The sequence below is a fragment of the Engystomops pustulosus genome, chromosome 7, assembly GCF_040894005.1.
Source record: "Engystomops pustulosus chromosome 7, aEngPut4.maternal, whole genome shotgun sequence".
Lineage (NCBI taxonomy): Eukaryota > Metazoa > Chordata > Amphibia > Anura > Leptodactylidae > Engystomops > Engystomops pustulosus.
In genome coordinates this window covers 160,394,090-160,401,112 of record NC_092417.1, presented here as the reverse complement: position 1 = coordinate 160,401,112, position 7,023 = coordinate 160,394,090, and the positions used below count along the sequence as shown (strand labels likewise).

Genomic DNA, 7,023 nt, shown 5'->3' with positions numbered 1-7,023 from the left:
GCACCAGGGGTGGAGCTAATCCTACTAGTGCTCCAATTTTCTTCCATTTTTGTCACCAATTATCATTTAGGGTGGTCCTATTAACACTACCTATTAACATAATGGGGGTCATTTATCTTATCTCTGTTTGTTTTGGCTTGTTTTTGCCTGTCTTTTTTTCCATCTGCTTTACTTTCCTTGTGTTTTTTCTTTCAGATCTCTTTTTTGCAACATTTGTTAGAAATGTCTCAAAAATGTCACACAAATGTCTCAATTCACTGCTTTCCATTTGCTAAGTTTTTCTTATGTATAGTTTTGTCTGGATTTTTTCTGCGCCACTAAATGATGCAAATTTTAGATAATTTGAAAAGACAAATGTCATTTGCGACATTTAGCATATTTGGATTAAAAGATAAACAAATGTCCGGCAGGATTCAGTGCACATTTCAAAAGATCCCCAAAAAGTTGCAAAAATTTCAATGCGCCCAAAAAAAAGCAAGAAAAATAAAGATAAATGGCCCCCAATGACTGATATGGGGTGCACCACAGGCACGGATCCACTCGTAATTTGCATAAAGAAAAGATGGCATTTCACGTAAAAGACCAATGCGGAGTAAAATAATGGGGCAGATTTACTTACCTGGTCCATTCGCGATCCAGCAGCGCGTTCTCTGTGGAGGATTCGGGTCTTCCGGCGATTCACTAAGGTAGTGCGCCCGATGTCCACTAGGTGTCACTGCTGCGCTGTAGTCCGTCGGAGTTCACTGGAGTTCACCTAGCTATCGTGGGTGCAGGTAAGCGCGTGTCAAGCAACACTTTTTTAAAAAAAATACGGTGGTTTTTCCGAATCCGTCGGATTTTGTTAAGGCCACGCCCCCCGATTTCCGTTGCGTGCATGCTGGTGCCGATGCGCCACAATCTGATCGCGTGCGCCAGAAACCCGGGGCAATTCAGAGAAATTCGGCACAAAACGGTAAAATTCGGGTAACCCGACGGAGAAACGCGATTCAGGCCCTTAGCAAATGACCTCCAATATGTTTGGAAAGCTTATAAATTATGGGGAGACTGGTAAAAAATAGTTTCACACTTGAAATAGCTTTATAATTATGTTTTATTTAAAAAATCTTTTGGAAAGTATTTTGTCATCCCAATTACCATGCCTATAGCTTCCACCGGAAAACACGGATACATAACATAGTAGATGGAGCCTTAATAACCCGCGTTATAATCCATCTCAGTATTAATTACCACCTCAAACTTATAGTTCTACCAACCATTTTGTCATATATGAGGATAAAAGTTATTTTTTTTAATAATGTGCTAGATAATTTTTGCCATTTTCCACCTCCCTAATTGCAAATGTTACTCTCGATGTGTATGGCGCAGCTCACATTGTATTTAATTTCGCTATTCTCTTTCACAGACATGTGAATTTAGTTAAGCTTTAATTAGCTGTAAATTACATCTCCAAACAACTTGCTCCTACATTACAATTACCGTGTTAAATCTGAAGGAACTGGAGAAAAAAAATTACTGAGGAAGATTAAAAAAACAGGAATATGATTATGTTTATATAGGCTCCATTTATACTAAACGGCGGGAAATACACATTCGGTTTCAATGTTGTAACCCAACCCAATGTCACAGTGCCTCTACTACTGGAAGGATCTTGAAGCACCTTCATCGACCCCAAGCCAATAGGTGTCGCTCAACCGATTCTGAAATAGTTGTAATTTTCTCTGAATTCCGAACGTTCCTGAGTAATCAATATCATAATGTTCCAATCTCTACTGTCCATGGGCGTGACCAAGTCCTCACTAGCCCAGGACCACCCATCAGACATTATGGAACCTAATTAGCATACTTTTGGTACCCAATATGACAATTATGACCCTTGCTATCAGATGGGTGGTAATCTGATGTTAAAATCTTCCAATCACTACTGTCCATGGGTGTGACCAAGATGTCCTCACCAGCCCAGGACCACCCATCAGACATTATGGAACCTAATTAGCATACTTTTGGTACCCAATATGACAATTATGACCCTTGCTATCAGATGGGTGGTAATCTGATGTTAAAATCTTCCAATTACTACTGTACATGGGTGTGACCAAGATGTCCTCACCAGCCCAGGACCACCTATCCTACAATATGGAGCCTAATTAGCATACTTTTGGTACCCAATGTGACAATTATGATCATTACTGTCAGATGGGTGGTAACCTGGCAATAGAGTTCCAAAAATAAAAGGATTGATTGCTTGGGAATAGTGGAGGCCAGAGAGAAAATGTAAACTGCACCAGATTAAGTGGAGTAGCACCTATTTAAAAAGTTGGAGTTTATGGAGGTGGTTAAAGACTTAGACCTGTCATAAGGTGTTCACCAATGACAGGTTCCCACAGAAGTCTTCGTACTTTGCCCCATGTTTGCTTTCATCTAAAAATCCATAGCTCAGATCTAGTTAAAATCACTTTTAAAAAAAGTTACCAGCCACCAAACAAGAAGCGTGTTTTCTCTTCACTGGGTTCAGCTCCTTGTTTCCTTATCGTTCATGAGGGAGATGTTGGCTGTTGTGTGACTTGTTGAAGAAAAGGCAGCTCCCTCATTCCCCCTTCCCTCAAGCACGGCTGTGGAGGAGATTTATAAATATGCCGGAGTACGCCCAAATGTGTATTTGCACTGCTTTCTAATAGCTGTTTTTTAAAAAATATGTTTATTTTTAAAAAATATGTTTATATCTGTGAGATTGAATTCAATGGCAGGTTCCTTTTAAGTAGAAAGAACAAAAAAACAACAAGAGAGGACGGAGCCTCGTGTAATACTGTTTGGATCAATGGTTGGTGAGAGAAGAGAGTACTGCTCACCTGAAAGCACCTTATTACAGTGCAGTTTGTGGCCCGGATCGTATGGCTAATTGAAGCCAATAGCCGGAGTAGATGGATAGTTTGGTCTAAGCAGCTCCCACAGCTCCAAAATACCCAGTGGAGTAAAAAATGGAAAAAAATGGGAGTAAGCAGCTAAAGCAGCGCGAAAGGCGCTAATAGGCCAAATTGTTTCTACAATAGGTTCTTATAACCGAAAAAACGTTACCTACACATTTATTTTTATCCCTGTTTGTTGTTTTATATAATAAAATATTTTCAATTCAGATTATTTTTAGCTATTTATCACTATTGTAGATATGATTTGGCCTATTAGCGCCCCCCGTTAGCTTCTTTCTCCCGTTTTTTTACTCCAGGTTCCTTTTAAAGCAGGTTTCTGACTACATTGAAAAATAGGCTCCAGAAAGGTAGAAAGCAAAGTAAAAAAAAAGGCATAGTGGTACTACTGAGCCAGAAGTAAGAGTGGGAAAAGTTGTCAGAATCCAATTTACGCAGATTGGCCAAATATTTGATTTGCACATAGACCTCCAGACTCTCCTCTGAATAAAAAAAATTAATTTGTGTAAGGTAAAGAAGGATTTGAAGTGTTTATGTTCAATGACCAATCACTTTTTATCTTTAGACATAGACCACAACAAATCCTACATGAAAGCCTCAGTGGTGTGCCAATGATATTTCCCCCTCAGACCATGGACACCCTCCCAATTACATGGTGTAATGTTGTTGGGTGCTTGTTGTGGCACTGGCCCAAAGGGGCATTTTGTAAAAATAAAAAAAAAACAGTAGTGTATTCTTTGGATCTTTTTGTTTTTTAACCAAATCTCTTTATTGCAGTGCAAAATGGCCAACTGATAGACAGCCATTGGGTGATACGTATAAGGTAGCCCGGAGGATCTTGCGTAGACCCAAGGTGACCCCACAATGACACAATGGGGTGCTGATTGGCTATTTGTGCCATGGGCTTTTGCATTTGAGTACGTTTTGTGCCTTGGGGGCTGTATAGCAATATCGGTAACAAACAGAACTTTAACATATAGCGGCCTTGGTGATAATTCTTCTAAGACACAACTATACGCTTACAATTAGTGAACTTTTGATACTTAACATAAAGAGCTATATTTTACAAAATTTCCCATTGACTATTCATACTTCTGAATAGAAAATGATGTGGACTATTTAAAGATTCCTACTTCCTCCCTCTTTATAAAGACAATTTTTTTAATGTGTGGATGTAAGAAGTATATAAGCCATTTTTGGACCATGTCTGAAAACTGAGGTCTTTTGTGCTCCCCCTATGTAAAAGTGCTCTGAGCACTTATTGCCATGAACCGCTTTTTGATCCGTGTGCCAGCATTGTAAAATTGGTCGCGATCCAGACACGCTTCGGAGGAAGTTCTATTGTTAGCAGATTAGATTTTCACTTCACTTGAAACATGCAAACAAATAAAGTAGGAGATAGAAATCTCATCACATTTTCATTTCAATTCCATAAACAGTTCTCAGTATACAGTATGAAATGTGTCCAGCACTCCAAGAGTAATTTCCTTGCTGTATTGACATTGTATGGTCGAATTTTATGTGCTTTGTGCTGTAAACATTATACTTTGCCTGAGCACCACCCTGGGCACGAGCCTTGAATACATACTCATATTTGTATTGGATTAAAGGGGAGTATCATCAGACCCGGGTATATTATTTAACCAAACCTTCTATTCTAATCTCAATTTTGTTTAAGATATTCCAATTTTAAAGGAATATCTATCACCAGGATCAAGGACTGTAAACCCAGAACACTGATATACTGGTGTGTGCCCCCTGTGGCAGGATTTGCTCTTTTTTAAGCTTCTTATTGCCTGTTTTTTTATTATGCAAATGAGCATGGACATTAATGGAGCCTGGAGCTCCTCAGGCTCATTTGCATACTTAAACATACTTGCAGCCTTAAATTCTAAAAGAAGAGCAGATCCTGCCAGAGGGGGGCGCAGGTGAGTATGTCGGTGTGCTTGGTTTGCAATCCTTGATTCTGGTCGTAGATGTCCTTTAATATTGGTCCTGGAATTTACACAATGGAAGCTCTTAGGGGAAATCTTTGTCCCCCATTGTGGTGATCAATGAGGGTCCCAACTTGTTTTGTTTCCAGAAGGTAATGTCTCAGCTTTAGCTTTTATGCTTTCAGCTCACCCCCACCCCTCTCCATAGGAATTAATGGCACACGGCGCCGTACTACGGAGAAAGATAGGACAGGTCCTATCTTTTTCCGAGTACGGAGCGGTACGGTGCCGCACGTGTGCTGCACCGTACCGCTCCCGTAGGGCGCTGTGTGCCCATTGACGTCTATGGAGGACGTATATCGGCCGTATATACGTCGGCCATATATACGTCCTCCATACTTCAGTGTGAATGTAGCCTAAATCTGCAGCTCACATTTCAAACTGTGTATTTAACTGGCTCCTTAGTTCACACCACCATGAAATTCCTGGGATTTGGAACATGAATTTTTAATCTTTAATATGACACCAAAATACCAAGCACAATCTTTCTAGGGACTATAGAGTGGGGCATATAAAGTCACACTCCTCCTCCAACCTCTAAACTTTCCTCATCTCAGGGAAAATAACTCTCCTCTGATCATTTTCATATGATATTGGGGGCAGATTTTTTTATAGGTAAATGGGTGAGAATTCACATAATAGAGGGAACTCTAAAAAGGACATTTGAACCCCTAATTGTGTGGGCTGTTTGTTTTGTAAGGTATAATCTAGTGACAGGGTCCCTTTAAGAAACTAGTGATCCATGACAGTTCAAAATGGCTTCTTCTTGTGTAGCAAAGAGTTGCATTATTTCTCAAATTTTTCTTTTCTTCAAATATCCTCAGAATGATCGATACCAAATTAAAGAAAATCTACCACGGAGTATAACCCAAACTAAACTGTACATACTCTCCTCTTCATCTTGATCCGGGTGGTGGTCTTCTTTAAGATTGACATGCTGGGATTGCCTGAAAAAAATACTAACAAACAGGATGTCGGATTGCAGAAATGCATTGTCCGGTGCTCCAGGCTGCTAATTATTCATGCTTCCTGCAAGATGGAGAGTGAGATGACTTCAACATGGGAGAGGGAGGTGACGTCATGCAAGAGGGGTGAGTAATTAGCAGCTTGGAGCCTCGGACAGCGTGTCCCCGTGCTCCAGACTTCTTTTTATGTCTTTTTTCAGGCAACTCCGCAATATCAAGATTAAAGAAGCCTAGTGCCAGGATCAAGATGAAGAGGACATTAGGTATGTAGTGTAATTTTGTTTATACTCCGTGGTAGATTTTCTTTAAGTAGGAAAAAAAATGTATTAGATAATTGTAAAATCTGCTGAAGAAAACCTATTTCTTCAGCCATGAGTAAAATATAGAGAAAGTTTGTGCTTTTTGAATTAAGACTATTTTTTTCGACAACGTGTTTACCAAAAATCTGCTTTATTTCTGGCAGACATATCATCCAAAAGCAGCCCTGCCACCCCCACATAGTGCCCACTGCTCTCACTTACAAGGAACAAAACATTTCAAAAATACATTTTCAATATGTTTTCTTGGCTTCGCTCTTAATTTGTTGCGAATCATGACGTTAGTAATGCTGGTGAAATCCAAGCCTTATTAAATGTTCCATTTATAGGTCCATAACAGGGAGACGACTGTATCCTCGTTGTTTAGTCACTACAAGGAATAGCATGACCTGTCACAAATATGCTGACTCGGGTCCAGGAGGTAAGAACCTGTTTTTGGCTTATTTTTGCAATATTGTAGCCATATTGCATCTCATTATATTAATTCATGAATAATGATGGCAGAAAGTGATTATAGTGAGTTTATCAGCTCACTTGGACTCTATCAACTATCAGATCCTCCCACTAAGAGCCTATCAACTATCAGATCCCCCCACTAAGAGGCTATCAACTATCAGATCCCCCCACTAAGAGTCTATCAACTATCAGATCCCCCCACTAAGAGCCTATCAACTATCAGATCCCCCAACTAAGAGCCTATCAACTATCAGATCCTCCCACTAAGAGGTTATCAACTATAAAATCCTCCCACTAAGAGGCTATCAACTATCAGATCCCCCCACTAAAAATCTATCAACTATCAAATCCTCCCACTAAGAGGCTATCA

General features: G+C 39.8%; 1 long non-coding RNA gene across 1 annotated transcript; it reads left to right on the top strand.

Moving 5' to 3' along the window:
- Positions 1-5,915: 5,915 nt before the first annotated feature.
- Positions 5,916-6,617, top strand: LOC140069035 (uncharacterized). The gene is made up of 3 exons (XR_011848688.1): positions 5,916-6,006; positions 6,081-6,143; positions 6,527-6,617. It is a non-coding gene; the product is annotated as an uncharacterized lncRNA (long non-coding RNA).
- Positions 6,618-7,023: the final 406 nt, after the last annotated feature.